This window comes from Culex pipiens, unplaced genomic scaffold (assembly GCF_016801865.2).
Source record: "Culex pipiens pallens isolate TS unplaced genomic scaffold, TS_CPP_V2 Cpp_Un0005, whole genome shotgun sequence".
Taxonomy (NCBI): Eukaryota; Metazoa; Arthropoda; class Insecta; order Diptera; family Culicidae; genus Culex; species Culex pipiens.
Genome location: NW_026292822.1, coordinates 576,053 through 594,502, shown reverse-complemented (window position 1 = coordinate 594,502; position 18,450 = coordinate 576,053). Strand labels below are relative to the sequence as shown.

At 33.9% G+C, this 18,450-nt stretch overlaps 1 protein-coding gene across 2 annotated transcripts in view; it reads right to left on the bottom strand.

The window, feature by feature from the left end:
• Positions 1–18,450, bottom strand: part of LOC120419917 (potassium voltage-gated channel protein Shaw) — a 128,705-nt gene that overhangs the window by 90,806 nt on the left and 19,449 nt on the right. The window lies entirely within an intron of this gene.

Genomic DNA, 18,450 nt, shown 5'->3' with positions numbered 1-18,450 from the left:
TTTTGTTTTTTGTTTTTTGTTTTTTGTTTTTTGTTTTTTGTTTTTTGTTTTTTGTTTTTTGTTTTTTGTTTTTTGTTTTTTGTTTTTTGTTTTTTGTTTTTTGTTTTTTGTTTTTTGTTTTTTGTTTTTTGTTTTTGTTTTTTGTTTTTTGTTTTTTGTTTTTTGTTTTTTGTTTTTTGTTTTTTGTTTTTTGTTTTTTGTTTTTTGTTTTTTGTTTTTTGTTTTTTGTTTTTTGTTTTTTGTTTTTTGTTTTTTGTTTTTTGTTTTTTGTTTTTTGTTTTTTGTTTTTTTGTTTTTTGTTTTTTGTTTTTTGTTTTTTGTTTTTTGGTATTTGTAGTATTTGTCACAGCAAGAAAAACACCAAAAACATTCTTGCTATAAGCAGCGATACACGTTATACAAATGGTTAGCAATAATTCAAGTCATGTCATACTCTCTTTTCAATCAATTATTCTCAATGGCAAACTCAATCAAAATTTTTCATTCAGTGTGCCCAACTTTCACGTCAATAATCGTAATTGCATTTTCCAAATTTGTAATCACCTTTCCATCGCCTTTGGATATGAAAAATACACAGAGTTAGCGTAACTTTTTCCTCACTCAAAAGAGTTCGCCTTCTTACGGACGAAATTTTCAAAAAAGTTACACACCTACTTATAACGCCCGCAGCTGTAGCAAACTTTTCACGCGATAACTTTTTATTCTGTTCGTCTTTCAATTCGACGCCGAGCAGGACTTTTTCCCAGTGCCGTAAATCAGCTTTTCGATACACGGAGAAGGATGGGTGATGTGGGTGGGACTGGAAGTACTTTACGTACGCACACACAATGCTAAACTCTTTTTGAGCCAAGGTGATTGAAAGAAACGAGAGCTCAAGTTATTTAATCACATAATCCACGGTGAAAGGAGTGAAAGGTGGCTTAGTGCTGTGCTTGTGTTGGGTAGAAAAGCCAATTATTTTGAGTATTTTGATTCTTGGATTTGCAAAAGATTGTTCATATTTATTTTTTAGAAATCATTAAAAATATAAGAAGATGAAGACAATATTGGAAACAAAACCTTTCACATCCCTGGAACAAGGTGTTCCCAACTTGATAGACGAAGACGATACAGGACTCGCGTGTGGTTGAAATATGCTCCAGGAGATCCACCCGAGTGATGCTGCCAATAAGTATTACACTTCAAACCCGGGCTTGACTGCTTCTAAAGCGGATTCAATTTCGAGCTTTCGTGCAAAACTGCTGCCAGGATTGAAGACAGTGAGGAAATATTCCTTGCGGGATGATTTCGGGTTCGATTTTCCTCCCCCACAATCCAACGGGGCTGGGCTCGTTCCAGTCAATTTCGTGTTTTCGAGCACAAAGCTCGGGGTAAACTGCTATTACGACAGGGGTGGGAAAGGCGGTCCTGATCTAGTGCGTGTCTTCCCTTTTTTCTCTCTCTCAACAAAAGCTGTCGATTACGCCCACATGCATACCGAGTGGTTCCATCTTTCATCCGTGCTTAACCCTCTACTGCCCAAATTTTTTTTTCGAAATTTTTTATTTTTCCCGTGTTCAGGAGGTCATTTTGAGCAACTTTTGTTCTACGAAAAACTTTACTTCTCTTGTTTTATGTTTTTCTTGTTTCATTTTTAGTATTTTAATTTGCATTTATCTTGTTTAGTTTATGTTTGTTTTTGGTAGTATTTGGCCTACTCTACCACCTAATATAATTACATTTCGCCTACCTAATTTTTTCATGTTTTTACAGTCACTTTTTCAATTTTTTGCATGTTTTTCACATTTTCTGCTATATAATGGAACCATTATCATTTAAATTGTAAATAAATGCGTAGAGGCATAGTCTAGGGCACTAGAAAAATTACTGCATACTTCTTTTTACTTAAAATATAGGAAATGTTAGTAAAAAACACAGCCAAAGTTGACCCCTAAAAAAATTACATTTTTAAAAACATTGGCAAAGTCACATAAAACAAGTCAAACTTCCAACCCTAAAATTTTCCAAAATTTTAAAAGTTCTTCTTTCCAATGCTTTTTGAAGATCAAAAATTGGTTGAAAAATAGATTTTTGGCGATTTTTTAAATCGAAGCCCGTCTAGAGGCGGGGTTGGGTAGTAGAGGGTTAACAGCTGCGAGCGAGATAACGAACATATCTGATATCTTCAGTCAATCGAAACAAGCATTTCACGCAAGCACAGTTCAAGCTGAACAGTTTTGGTGGAAATGGAGATTTGCTTCAATGTTTGAGTATGACTTTAACGAAAAAAAAAAAAAAATAAATAAATAAATAGAGCAACTCTCTACGAAATCGGCCGATTTCGACCATTTTTATTTTTTTGTATTTTTTGATTTGACTCAAACTTTGTGGGGGCCTTCCCTATGACCAAATAAGCTATTTTGCGTCATTGGTTCACCCATACAAGTCTCCATACAATTTTGGCAGCTGTCCATACAAAAATGGTATGTAAATATTCAAACAGCTGCAACTTTTGAGTGAATTTTCTGATCAATTTGGTGTCTTCGGCAAAGTTGTAGGTATTGTTGAGGACTTTTGAGAAAAAAATAGGTACACGGAAAAAAAATTTGCAGATTTTTTAATCAACTTTTTTTTCACAAAAACTCAATTTCCCAAAATACGTATTTTTTTTATTTTCGAGATTTTTTGATATGTTTTAGGGGACAAAAATCCGCAACTTTTGAGCCATAGAGAAACATGGTCAAAAAATCTGCCGCTGAGTTATGAATTTTTGAAAAAATAGTGATTTTTGGAAAAAATCGAAGTTTTATGCAAAAACAAGTTTGACATTATTTTTTAATGCAAAATTGAATTTGCAATCGAAAAGTACTTTACAGATTTTTTGATAAAGGGCTCCGTTTTCAAGATATAGCCACCGATAGTTTGATTTTAGCGAAATATTTGCGAAACCTTTTCGTTTTCTAAGACTCACCCAAACAGCCCACCATTTTCTAATGACGATATCTCAGCAATTTATGGTCCGATTTTCAATGTTAACACATGAAACATTCGTGAAATTTTCCGATCTTTTCGAAAAAAATATTTTAAAAATTTTTAAATCTAGACTAGCATTTTAAATGGGCGTAAAATTCAATATTTGGCCCTTTTAAAATGTTAGTCTTGATTTTAAAAAATTCAAAATATTTTTTTCGAAAAGATCGGAAAATTTTTCGAATGTTTCATGTGTTAACATTGAAAATCGGACCATTAATTGCTGAGATATCGTCATTAGAAAATGGTGGGCTGTTTGGGTGAGACTTGGAAAACTTCAATTTTCGTGTTTCTTTTTCTTTAAGTCGCTGTATCTCAGCAACCAGAGGTCCAATCTTCAATGTCTCTTAGACAATTTTATAGCAAATTTTCTGAACTTTTCAAAAAAAATATTTTTAGAAGTGGTCACTCATGGTCACTATTTTTAAAAATTAAAAAACTGCAAATATTTCGCTAAAATCAAACTTTCAGTGGCTATATCTTGAAAACGGAGCCCTTTATCAAAAAATCTGTAAAGTACTTTTCGATTGCAAATTCAATTTTGCATTAAAAAGTAATGTCAAACTTGTTTTTGCATGAAACTTCGATTTTTTCCAAAAATCACTATTTTTTCAAAAATTCATAACTCGGCGGCAGATTTTTTGACCATGTTTCTCTATGGCTCAAAAGTTGCGGATTTTTGTCCCCTAAAACATATCAAAAAATCTCGAAAATCAAAAAATATGTATTTTGGGAAATTGAGTTTTAGTAAAAAAAAGTTGATAAAAAAATCTGCAATTTTTTTTCCGTGTACCTATTTTTTTCTCAAAAGTCCTCAACAATACCTACAACTTTGCCGAAGACACCAAATTGATCAGAAAATTCACTCAAAAGTTACAGCTGTTTGAATATTTCCATACCATTTTTGTATGGACAGCTGCCAAAATTGTATGGAGACTTGTATGGGTGAACCAATGGCACAAAATAGCATATTTGGTCATAGGGAAGGCCCCCACAAAGTTTGAGCCAAATCAAAAAAAATAAAAATAAAATCCATTTCCGGTTTTGGTAGAGAATTGCTCAATAGTAGTTTATGAAACAAGTTGCATAATGGCGGCTCTGCCGAGCTGTGTTAAAAAGACAAGGGCTGAAAAATCAAGTTTTGCAACGAGTTGCAAATATCATTTTTGGCAATTCTGAAAAAAAACCCTTTTGAGTAGGGTTTTCAGTAAAACAATTGTTTCCCAGCTTCCTTGGACTTGGTGTCCGTGTGTTTGGTCAATTCAAAAATCAAATCAGAGTTGAAAAGTATAACTTTTCGATACAAGTGCTGAAAAGTTATACTATTATCCTGTCATTCTGTAGTGACATAACGGCCTACTTAACAGATGTTAAGTAGGCCGTTATGTCACTACAGAATGACAGGATAAGTAAATATTTTACAAAACGAATAAAAAAAAATATGTCTAAGTAAGTTAATAAGTAACGCTACAAAAAAAAAAAAAAAAAAAAACGCAAACACATTAATTAGAGGAAGAGAATTTTTTAAATTGAGATTTTCAATTTTTTGCATACTAAACGATATGATTGAAATCCCTAATAACTTTTGAAAAGTGCGTAACCTTGGGCGAGAACAAGCAAGGTAACATCCTGATAAAAAAATATTCTGGGAAGCACTCATTACACGTTTCTGTAAATTTAAAATTATTTTTGAAAAAAATGTATTATTTTAAAAGGCCGTTACTACAGTTTTTTAAAGTTTATGTCGCTTAAATTTTTGTTCTATAAACTTCAAAACATTATTAGAAAAAAGTGCAATCAACTGAGATTATCTTTGAGTACAGTTTCTGTTTTGATAATTATTCCTAATACGTTATAACTCACCTGAAAATATTTTAAATATATGTAAAATTTGATGTACAGTTGGGTGACCACGGGAACAACTATTTCAGTTTTTGACCTATTGAACTATTGAATGATGTATAAAACAGATGTACTAATGAATAAAATCGGTTCTTTACAATTTGCAACTGGGTAATTCTCTACCAACTCACACGAAATCGGGAAAAGTTGCCCCGACCCCTCTTCGATTTGCGTGAAACTATGTCCTAAGAGGTAACTTTTGTCCCTGATCACGAATCCGAGGTCCGTTTTTTGATATCTAGTGACGGAGGGGCGGTACGACCCCTTCCATTTTTGAACATTTGAAAAAAGAGGTGTTTTTCAATAATTTGCAGCCTGAAACGGTGATGAGACAGAAATTTGGTGTCAAAGGGACTTTTATGTAAAATTAGACGCCAGATTTGATGGCGTACTCAGAATTCCGAAAAAACGTATTTTTCATCGAAAAAAACACTAAAAAAGTTTAAAAAATTCTCCCATTTTCCGTTACTCGACTGTTAAATTTTTTGGAACATGTCATTTTATGGGAAATTTAATGTACTTTTCGAATCTACATTGACCCAGAAGGGTCATTTGTTTTATTCAGAACAAAATTTTTCATTTGAAAATTTCGTGTTTTTTCTTACTTTGCAGGGTTATTTTTTAGAGTGTAACAATGTCTTACAAAGTTGTAGAAAAGACAATTACAAAAATTTTGATGTATAGACATAAGGGGTTTGCTTATAAAAATCACGAGTTATCGCGATTTTACGAAAAATAGTTTTGAAAAAGTTACTTTTTGCGTTTCTCTTTGTTTCGTCGTCCGTGTCTGTCTGTCGTAAAATCGCGATAACTCTTGATGTTTATAAACAAACCCCTTATGTCTATATATCAAAATTTTTGTAATTGTCTGCTCTACAACTTTGTAGAACATTGTTACACTTAAAAAAATAACCCTGCAAAGTTAGAAAAAACACAAAATTTTAAAATGAAAAATTTTGTTCTAAATGAAAAAATGACCCTTCTGGGTCAATGTAGATTCGAAAAGTACATTAAATTTCCCATAAAATGACATGTTCCAAAATTTTTTACAGTCGAGTAACGGAAAATGGGATAATTTTTAAAACTTTTTTAGTGTTTTTTTCGATGAAAAATACATTCTTCGGAATTCTGAGTACGCCATCAAATCGGGCGTCTAATTTTACATAAAAGTCCCTTTGACACCAAATTTCTATCTCATCACCGTTTCAGGCTGCAAATTATTGAAAAATACCTCTTTTTTCGCATGTTCAAAAATGGAAGGGGTCGTACCGCCCCTCCGTCACGAGATATCAAAAAACGGACCTCGGATTCGTGATCAGGGACAAAAGTTACCCCTTAGGACAAAGTTTCACGCAAATCGAAGAGGGGTCGGGGCAACTGCTGTGTGAGTTGACGGAGAATTACCCAACTGCATTATCACTAAATTAAATGTTTTTTTTTTTAGCTGGAATAATAAATCTTTCATTCTTTTTTGCAACGGCCTAATAAATTTTTGAATCAATACTGATTTTAAAAAAAATCGAAATATTGGTAACAAAAAGCTTCGTATTTACAATCATAAAGTACTTAAGTGAAATTTCGATAAAGTGCACCGTTTTCAAGTTATAGCCATTTTTGGTAACTTTTTTGAAAAATAGTCGCAGTTATTAATTTTTTTTAATAAGTGCCCATGTTTGCCACTTTAAAATTTTTTTTTTTGAATTCTGAGAAAATGCTCTATATTTTGCTTTTTTGAACTTTGTTGATACGACCCATAGTTGCTGAAATATTGCCATGCAAAGATTTAAAAACAGAATAAAATACGTTTTCTATGTCTTCCCCTCCGTTTTCTAGTGTCGATATCTCAGCAATGTTAAAATATAAAATTTTCGTGAAATTTCCGATCTTTTCGAAAACAATATTTTGATATTTTTAATCAAGACTAACAATTCAAAAGTGCCAAACATTCAATATAACGTCCTTTTGAAAAGTTAGTCTTGATAAAAAAAAAACAAAATATTGTTTTCGAAAAGATCGGAAAATTTCATAAACTCTTCGAAAAAAATATTTTCAGGGATGGACAATCATGGTCAATATTTTGTCAAAAATCTGAAATTAATCGGACTATAATTTAATTTAATTTTGAATGGCTTTTTGTACATTTCGATTGCAAATTAGTTAAAAAATGAGGTCAAGTAAAAGGTTTCAATTTAGGGTAGAGGCCTACAAAAATTGAGCCAAATCAAAAAAATATAAGTAAAATCCATTTCCGGGTTTGGTGGAGAATTGCTCAACTACTGATTTCTGTAAAAAAAAATCTAAGTAGGTAGGGGAAATTCTCGTATGTATGGCAGGTTAAGCTCTCGCTCCTAACTCCATCCAATATGCTGATTTTCACTATTCAAACAACTAATTTTGCAAAACTTATTATAGAAACTTGCTTGCTCACTTCTTATTGAGCTGTTTATCATTCGATTTCAGTTGAAAACGCTTTTAATTAGCTTTAATTGGATGTCAAAGTTCTGACCTGCCAACATTAGAGGCACGCTGGAATTAGATGCTGTTCCCCTACTCTCTTTTAAATGCATTAAATTCCCAGAAAATAATCACTTCATAAATTGACCGCCTTTGCAGTGCTGAGCCATCAAATTTTCATCACCCTCAGGCGTGATTTTCCTCCTCCAAACTTTTCCGATTTCACGAAAGGGTTACGCGAAACAAAAAAGAGGAGATCTTAAATTCAACTCGCAGAAAAAAACCACACTCTGTTTACGCTAATGCGATAAAGACAAACAAAAACAGCGTTGAAAAAATACACACAACAACACCCTGCCCCGAAGTGGGTCGTCGACAGTTGATCGAACCCTGCCGGCGCCTCAAGATGAATGTTCGACAATGAGCTGGCCGGAAAAAGTTTCCTAATTAAAATTGGATTGATTTTCTTTTTCGTTTTTTGCTTCCTTTTAGTGGTGGGTTTTCTCATCATCTTAAATTGGTTAAAAAATTCAGCTGACTCTTTGCTGGAAGGAAGCTGGAAAAAAATCATGCGGAGAGAAATGCGAAAAAGTTTTCCTCAAGAATTTTCCGGCGACAGTAACGGTTTAATCGAATAACTTTCGTACGCAAATTTTTGTTCCACTTGAGCTGGGGGGTAACGTTAGGAGGACCTGGTTTACTTAACCCAAAAAAATTGGAAAACTTCAATCCTGGATTCCTTTGTGCAAGCCTGAGGAATTTGATACTGAAAGGAAAACAATTTTCCATCGATCATCGTCAAAGATGGAGTGGACAGGAGGGAGGAAAATTATGAGATAACATGTCGTCATCGTTTTTCCGGGTCCTTTTCCAGAGGTATTTTTCCGGACTTGAACTGCCACTGGCTGTAATCTCGAAGCATTACGTCAGTAAATAGCACCACCACTACCACCAGCATCGGAATGCCGGGGAGTGTGTTTTAATTTATATGCAAATTTGCGTGGCACCGATTTTATGGCGTTTGAAAACATGTGCTTATCTTGAGAGGATGTGCGGCGGGTTATTAAAATGTGCCACATGAGATTGCAAGGGACGATGCTCCATCCCCAAGGGAGGATGATGAAGTGAGTCTGCCTTAATTTACTTGATCGGTTTTTTTGCGAGGTAGCTTAAAAATGAAAATTTCAGGGCTGCGGAGTCGGGTCTTATTTCAAACGACTCCGACTCTGACTCCGGCTTCCCGAGATAAGCCGGCTCCGACTCCGACTCCTGCTCCGGCTTTCAGCTCCAACTGACTCCGACTTTGGCCTACCAACTCTAGCCGACTCCGACTCCGACTTCGACTCCGACTCTGACTCCGACTCCGACTCCGACTCCGACTCTGACTCCGACTCCGACTCCGACTCCGATTTCGACTCCAACTCCGACTCTGACTCCAACTCCGACTCCAACTCCAACTCCAACTCCGACTCTAGCTTTTAACAAATTGTTGCCTCCGACTTCATCACTTATGCAGTATCAAGTATTAGCTAAACAAATATTTAATTGGTCATTTTTTTTCAAATAATACATTAAAAGAAACCTACTCGTGATGATCAATTTGACATATAAAATCATTTTACCGACTTTCAGGCTGAAATTAAAAAAAAAACACACATCAACTATCAACCATTTTCAACGTTACTATTTTCAAAGCTCTATTGAATTTATTTGAAAAGACGTACAAGGATCATTGTGATCCAACCCATTAAATTTTTGAAATACATAAATCATGAGAAAATTCTTACCGGATGAATAATATAAAAAAATAAATTGAAATTCTATCATTGTCGCCCCGATTGCGGTATTTAATATTTTTTAGATTTGTTCAACGACTTTTAAGGATCAGCACTTTAAGATTTTTGCTGAGAAATTTTTAAATTTTTAAATTTTCAAAAATTCATAAAAAAATGTAACATTTTTGAGAAGTTCTGAAAATTTAAGAATTGTTTGGAATTTTTCGTATAATTAGAAGTTTTGAAAGTTTCAAAATATTAAATCTTCAGAATTCATTTTTTTTGTAAGTTTGTGTTGATGTGTTTGAACTATAAGAGTAATTCTCGCTGAAAGTGGACCACTATTTACACAAGGTGCTCAAAAATCAAATGCAATGTACTTTTCCAATAGCCCCCACCAAGTTATGAAAGAAACCATGTTTGGTTGGTTGAATTTGTCCTCACCGCGGCGCCACGAAGCTAAAACAGTTTTTTTAATTGGTAATTTTTTGACTTAGGCGCGTCTACAAAATTGCTAATAACTTTGCAAAACTTCAAAGAACCCTTGATGTTTAGGGGTGTTTTGGAAAGGAAATGAGCAGAGCTTTCGAATGAACTTGTCAGAAAAATACCGTTCCATACATTTTTTAGCCACAAAACACCAATGTATTTTTAAAAGTCATTTTTGAAGGCCGGCGCCCCGCTTTGTCGAAAAACTGACAAATCCGTTCGAAAGCTGAGACGATTTTACATAAAGGAACAATAAATCTAAGGTGTATGTTCCTCCTATCTTTTTTAATCTAATTTTGATTCTGCGAGCGCAGCGCTCCGTTCGCATTTCGGGCGCCCAAAATGTTGCAATTTGCTTGCCCCATTTTAAGATTTTGTCAAAAAATATAGGTGCTCACTTTTTGAATGATAGTTTATTGTCCAAGGATCAAATTGCACTTTCGATAATTGACCAATATTTATATTTTTGGGTTCTTCCAGGCAATTTAATGTCGAAAAATTGTTGTTTTTTTTTCTTTTTTATGTAAAATGCTCTCTTACAATTGGGTGGACTTTTTTTCAGTAGAACTAATGAATGTAGCATGTAGGAAATTTCACTACGAACATTTTTCTCTAAAAGAAAACGTAATTTCGATGTTCCAGTGCCAAGATATTTTAGTTTTAGTGAAAAAAAAGTCCCAATTTCACAAATTTCTCAGAATTAACAAGCACGGCCTATTATTTACATGCGGCATATGTTTTGGAGGCCAGAGTATGGTTTCTTATAGTTGTTTTGGTCGCTGAATTCGGATCTGGAATCAAATTTCAGATTAACTGTTAAATTTGGAGCCACGCCCAAAAGTTATTTGCGGTAATATGCTGTAATTTTAATCGCTAGTGAATTCGGTCATATTTCATCTTTCGCTCACCTTTAATTGATATTTTACACACGGATTTTTTTTATGGAGATTGTTTTTCAACTTCTGATTGTTTTGAGAGGCCTCGTGGCGCGGTGGTTAGCGGCTTCGGCTGCCGATCCCTAAGTGGCTATGGGGAATACACGCAAATAACATTTGAGCGTGGCTCAAATATCACTGTGCACTATTTATCTGAAATTTGATTCCAGTTCCGAATTCAGCGAACAAAATAACTATAAGAAACCATACTCTGGCCTCCAAAACATATGCCGCATGTAAATAATAGGCCGTGCTTGTTAATTCTGAGAAATTTGTAAAATTGGCACTTTTTTTCTCACTAAAACTAAAATATCTTGGCACTGGAACATCGAAATTACGTTTTCTTTTAGAGAAAAATGTTCGTAGTGAGATTTCCTACATGCTACATTCATTAGTTCTACTGAAAAAAAGTCCACCCAATTGTAAGAGAGCATTTTACATAAAAAAGAAAAAAAACAACAATTTTTCGACATTAAATTGCCTGGAAGAACCCAAAAATATAAATATTGGTCAATTATCGAAAGTGCAATTTGATCCTTGGACAATAAACTATCATTCAAAAAGTGAGCACCTATATTTTTTGACAAAATCTTAAAATGGGGCAAGCAAATTGCAACATTTTGTGCGCCCGAAATGCGAACGGAGCGCTGCGCTCGCAGAATCAAAATTAGATTAAAAAAGATAGGAGGAACATACACCTTAGATTTATTGGTCCTTTATGTAAAATCGTCTCAGCTTTCGAATGGATTTGTCAGTTTTTCGATAAAGCGGGGCGCCGGCCTTCAAAAATGACTTTTAAAAATACATTGGTGTTTTGTGGCTAAAAAATGTATGGAACGGTATTTTTCTGACAAATTCATTCGAAAGCTCTGCTCATTTCCTTTCCAAAACACCCCTAAACATCAAGGGTTCTTTGAAGTTTTGCAAAGTTATTAGCAATTTTGTAGACGCGCCTAAGTCAAAAAATTACCAATTAAAAAAACTGTTTTAGCTTCGTGGCGCCGCGGTGAGGACAAATTCAACCAACCAAACATGGTTTCTTTCATAACTTGGTGGGGGCTATTGGAAAAGTACATTGCATTTGATTTTTGAGCAACTTGTGTAAATAGTGGTCCACTTTCAGCGAGAATTACTCATAAGCTATTGTGTTTGATATGGTTATTGGACTTTTATAAAAACTCTAGATTTGTTTCGAAAATTTAAATTTTGAGTAATTCTCGCTGAAAGTGGACCACTATTTACACAAGGTGCTCAAAAATCAAAAGCAATGTACTTTTCCAATAGCCCCCACCAAGTTATGAACGAAACCATGTTTGGTTGGTTAAATTTGTCCTCACCTCGGCGCCACGAAGCTTAAACATTTTTTTTAATTGGTAATTTTTTGACTTAGGCGCACCTACAAAATTGCTCATAACTTTGCAAAAGTTCAACGAACCCTTGATGTTTAGGGGTGTTTTGGAAAGGAAATGAGCAGAGCTTTCGAATGCACTTGTCAGAAAAATACCGTTCCATACATTTTTTAGCCACAAAACACCAATGTATTTTTAAAAGTCATTTTTGAAGGCCGGCGCCCCGCTTTATCTAAAAACTGACAAATCCATTCGAAAGCTGAGACGATTTCACATAAAGGACCAATAAATCTAAGGTGTATGTTCCTCCTATCTTTTTTAATCTAATTTTGATTCTGCGAGCGCAGCGCTCCGTTCGCATTTTGGGCACCCAAAATGTTGCAATTTGCTTTGTTTTGTCAAAAAATATATGTGCTCACTTTTTAAATGATCATTTATTGTCCAAGGATCAAAATGCACTTTCGATAATTGACCAATATTTATGTTTTTGGGTTCTTCCAGCCAATTTAATGCCGAAAAATTGTTTTTTTACTTTTTTTTTGTAAAATGCTCACTTACAATTGGGTGAACTTTTTTTCAGTAGAACTAATGAATTTAGCATGTAGGAAATTTCACCACGAACATTTTTCTCTAAAAGAAAACGTAATTTCGATACTTCAGTGCCAAGATATATAAGTTTTAGTGAGAAAAAAAAAGTGCCAATTTTACAAATTTCTCCGACAACTAGCACGGCCTATTATTTACATGCGGCATATGTTTTGAAGGCCAGAGTATGGTTTCTTATAGTTATTTTGGTCGCTGAGTTCGGATCTGGAATCAAATTTCAGATTAACAGTGAACAGTGATATTTTAGCCACGCTCAAATATTATTTGCGTGTATTCCCCATAGCCACTTAGGGATCGGCAGCCGAAGCCGCTAACCACCGCGCCACGAGGCCTCTCAAAACAATCAGAAGTTGAAAAAAAAACAATCTCCATAAAAAAATCCGTGAGTAAAACATCAATTAAAGATGAGCGAAAGATGAAATATGACCGAAATCACTAGCGATTAAAATTACAGCATATTACCGCAAATAACTTTTGGGCGTGGCTCCAAATCTAAATGTTAATCTGAAATTTGATTCCAGATCCGAATTCAGCGACCAAAATAACTATAAGAAACCATACTCTGGCCTTCAAAACATATGCCGCATGTAAATAATAGGCCGTGCTAGTTGTCGGAGAAATTTGTAAAATTGGCACTTTTTTTTTCTCACTAAAACTTATATATCTTGGCACTGCAGTATCGAAATTACGTTTTCTATTAGAGAAAAATGTTCGTGGTGAAATTTCCTACATGCTAAATTCATTAGTTCTACTGAAAAAAAGTCCACCCAATTGTAAGTGAGCATTTTACAAAAAAAAAAAAGTAAAAAAACAATTTTTCGGCATTAAATTGGCTGGAAGAACCCAAAAACATAAATATTGGTCAATTGTCGAAAGTGCATTTTGATCCTTGGACAATAAATGATCATTTAAAAAGTGAGCACATATATTTTTTGACAAAACAAAGCAAATTGCAACATTTTGGGTGCCCAAAATGCGAACGGAGCGCTGCGCTCGCAGAATCAAAATTAGATTAAAAAAGATAGGAGGAACATACACCTTAGATTTATTGGTCCTTTATGTGAAATCGTCTCAGCTTTCGAATGGATTTGTCAGTTTTTAGATAAAGCGGGGCGCCGGCCTTCAAAAATGACTTTTAAAAATACATTGGTGTTTTGTGGCTAAAAAATGTATGGAACGGTATTTTTCTGACAAGTGCATTCGAAAGCTCTGCTCATTTCCTTTCCAAAACACCCCTAAACATCAAGGGTTCGTTGAACTTTTGCAAAGTTATGAGCAATTTTGTAGGTGCGCCTAAGTCAAAAAATTACCAATTAAAAAAAATGTTTAAGCTTCGTGGCGCCGAGGTGAGGACAAATTTAACCAACCAAACATGGTTTCGTTCATAACTTGGTGGGGGCTATTGGAAAAGTACATTGCTTTTAATTTTTGAGCACCTTGTGTAAATAGTGGTCCACTTTCAGCGAGAATTACTCTTTTGTATTTAATTTTAATTTCTTTCAAATTTAAAAATATAAAGATCTAAAAAAAATAAAAAATTTGAATTTCCTTAATTTTAAATGGTTTTTTTAAATAAAAACAAGTTTTTTTTAATTATTTCAAGAAAATTTACATTTTATAAGAATATTACAGTTTTTACAGCTTTTCAAACTTCATAAAAATAAATATTCAAAAAGTTTATTTTTTTTTCAAATATTTAGAACCATAACAATTTTTAGAATAAAAAAACTCTTCATATTTTTCAGAATTTTTAAAATGTATTGGAATGGACTTTAAGAATCTGAAATATTTTAGAATTATCAAAAAAAAAATTTCGAGTCCTGCCAATTTTTAAAACTTAAAACTAGAAAAAATGCGAGTATAATTATTTTTCAATACGAGTTTGATAAAGTTTGGTCAAATTTGAATAAAAAGAATACAAAAGAGACAGTCAAGAATCAATTGAATATTTGTTTAGATTTTTAACTACACAACCACAATTTTTTAATATTTTATGAATTACGACACTACAAACATGGGTAAGAGAGGACTAACTGGTTATCATTTAGTGATCAAAGTGAAGTTACACAATTAAAGCTATCTTATAAAAATAAAAATTCTTCAAAAACATAATGGCATCTGATAAATTTCTTGAACCAATTCGCGATTAATAAAATAAATGTAAAATCTATCAAACTTCTGCGAACTGACCTGCATTATAACAAATATTGAAAAATAAATGAGTTCATAAATTAAGATAACTCCGACTCCGGATCCGACTTCTGGTTTATCAGAAATTTTCAACTCCGGCTCCGACTTCGACTCTAGCTCATAAAATTTAGCCGACTCTGACTCAGACTCCGAGTCCGGCTCTGACTCCAGGTCCCCAAAAAGACCCGACTCCACCCACTCTGGCTCCGACTCCGACTCCGACTCCGACTCAACAGCCCTTACAATTTACAATTTCATTTCGCATTAACATGTTTATCAATTTTTATCTAGCTCCTTGCTGCCAATAGAACTTTTTCTAGTTAAACTCTGGTTCCCTACATCAACCATAAAGAAATTGCCAATAAAAAGCAATCAATTTTTTCACATGGGATTTCTACGAATTATTCGAGGCCAAAATAAAAGCAATAAGAGCTCGATTCCCTTTTAAGAACGCAGCTCCAAGAATAAGTACATTGTTCAAGCTTTGGGTAATTCCGTTCCAAGGAGCACCAGTGAAGCTCCACAGTTTTTCCACGTTCCTTCTTCAATGCAAATTTAATGAACTGTTTGCATGGAAACCGTGATCCTTTCCAGTGTTGCCTCCAACAAGTTCGAACTCTCTTACTTCAAGGCGATGGCGTTGAATCCCTCGGTTTTGCTCTAGGTCAAATAATGCTGTTCAACACAAATTCCTGGTTGCGGAACCTTCGGGACAAAAAGTGTGTGTTTTAGTTTTTCATCACCACCCCGAGGTTCGACCTCCACCCCTAGGGGTTGTCCAGAATTAATGTGTCCCACTTGACAATCTTGGTATTATTCAGTTTTGTTGTTCGGTCGGAAAGCGCTTTTCTGTCCAGTGTGTCCAGCGCCGTAATGGCACTCCAGGGGGGCGGTGTTTACCCTCGGGACAAAGAAAAACTATTTCTCTTTGTTTGAATACGAAATTACAACGCAAATCGTAAAGTATGGGGTTTTTGTTTCGATTTTCAGTGTTTGCTTGTGGGAAACGTTTTTGCTTTGGGAAAACACTCGGTGAAATCAATTTAAAGGGGACAGCTGATCCCTTTTGTCGGTCGACACTATAATTTTGTGTCCCTTTTTTACGGGATTTACTGGAATACTCTACGGACAACCTTCTTTTAGGAATCTAATTACTAGCTTAAAAGCTTTTTTTAGTAGGAAGTAGCTGATTTTTTTTCTGTCATTGTTTCTTGAAAATTTAAAATTTTCTTCATTGTTCACTATGGATTACCCTGATTAAATTCATCTTCTAAGATTCTACTCCGAGTGGTTATTCAAGCTCTAATGAGCAACAGCAGTGTGACTAGTAGCATCCGGTGCAAACATAAACAATTCTTGGAAAACCGCACATGAAACATACCGTAAACAAGATGACTAGCCATTTCGTTCGTCGAATTTTCGCCAGAATCACCACGCCAAAGGTGTCTCAAGTATCATCATCGCTGCCACCATCCAGCAGCTTTGGTTTCGTTTACGATTATTTGCACGTAATTTTGGCCCACGTAAATTATCCCATCACCCAACACCACCACCACCTCCTAGCACTGACTGTTTGGCAAAAAGCTAACCCCGCGAGCTATCAGATATATCCAATTTCTGCAATCCTCTGCACACAACTTGACTCGGGCGGGGAGAGGAAAAAGTTTTTCCTGCTTTTATGGAGCTGGCGTGTGTGTGTGCACTGGAATCGTGCCAAAAAGTGCTGAAAATCATACACCCTTTTTCGCGAATGACGGTTATTATCGCCAACTGTGCTGCACTGCAAAATAACACGTTTTTTATCTGTTTTATTTTAATTTGATTTAGGTGATTTTTGTGTCATAACAAAATTTGATGGTTCAATTATTTCAAAAACAATGTTTCCAACTAATTGATCGTCTCACGTTGACATTTTTTTCAAAACGTTTTCTAGCACTTCTAGGTGGTCAGAAAACATTCCACCAAAAAGCCCTCCCAAAAAAGCAATCTTCTCTGGGCAGGATGGAAATTGGATACCACGCAATGGGCCACACGTTCCAAGCTGATGATGTTGCAGGAAATGGTGCGTGAAAATTAAAAGAAATTAACGCCGAAACGCAACATGCTGGAAGCTATTGACTCCTGGCGAGGAATTGAACTTTTTACTGTTCTTACTTAAAAGTCCTAAATTATCAAATCTTCAATTCTTCAAATCTTCAAATCTTCAAATCTTTAAATCTTCAAATCTTCAAATCTTCAAATCTTCAAATCTTCAAATCTTCAAATCCTCAAAAATATTTTTTTTTAAATTTCACGATCCTCTTGAAAATTGCTTTTTTTAATAATAAAAAAGTTTGTTTATTGTTGAGTATGGATCATTATTAGGCTTAGTGATTTTTCACGCTCGAAAATAGCAAATTTCACGGGGACCTCAATTTCAAAACACCAAATTTCACGCAAATTTCGCGGAACGTGGAAAATGTTAAAATAACTCTGAAAATCTTTTGTTTTAATCACAGAAAGTACTTTTTATGCTTCATTATATATTATTCTTCAATAAACTAAAGAAATCTTTACTAAATTTGAACGGGACACAAAATAAATCTCATAATTTTCAAAAAAGTTTCCACCTGTTTTATGGATGAGCTCTATTTACATTTTAAAACAAAATGTAGGGCATGCGTATTATCATTTATTGAACTACTTTTTTAATATTCGTCAAATAAAGCAAAAAAGTTTTCGCTGATTTGCTTCTGTTTTCCCAATTTCAATTTTATTAAATTTCTTATCGAAGCAAGATTCAACAATCTTGTCCTGCCAAAATGAGTAAAATAGTTTGAATTTTCTGTGACATTTAGCCCATTCAAAATAATGTTTAAGGATTTCATCTCTCTTTTCAAAAACTGAATTTAAAATCAATAGGCTTAAATGATATAATTTGTAACCAAATCGAAATTTTTATTCAAAATAAGAACAGAAAAAAAAATTTACATTTCAAATAAGATAGTAGTAAAATTTTTACTAACGCGAAAAAAATATTACTAAATTTTGTAAGTTCCTAAATTTTTTTTGAACTTAAGGGTTTTATCATGGTTCTGAGAACCTTCATTTGACCTAAATAGGCTTTTATGGCCTACTTAAAACCTAAAATGTTACTAGGGATATCAAGCTTTTCAATTGAAAACTTATAAAATTTACTTAAATAGACTTTATGGTTGAAATATTGATGTTATTTGAAGTAAAAAAATGATTCGAAAAAAAAATATAAATTTCAAAAATTTCACGCCGTTCGCGAAATCATCAAAATTCACTTACCCTATAAAAATAATTGAATATGGGTATTCACTCGCCTAGTTCTACAATAATTCTTTAAATTATTTGTATTCCTATTTGATTTTGATATTTAAAATATTTTGAAAAAAATCGTTACAGTTTCACACAAACATAAAATTTCACGGGATTTCGAGGAAAAAGACAAATTTCGCGGATTTCACGCTGTCCGCAAAATCGTGAGATTTCACTAACCCTAAACATTATATTCCAATCCCCAAAATGATCCATATTCAACATTAAATCATCTATTTTTTACTTTAAAGCCATTATTAAACACATTTCAAAATAATCAAAATTCAAACAACTAAATGTATCAAATAACTCACCATTTCTCAACACAATCAGTTAAAAAGTTATTACTATCGTAAGAAATTTTAATTGTGACAAACTAAGATTAAACTAGTAAGTACAGAATCACAAAATAACTGT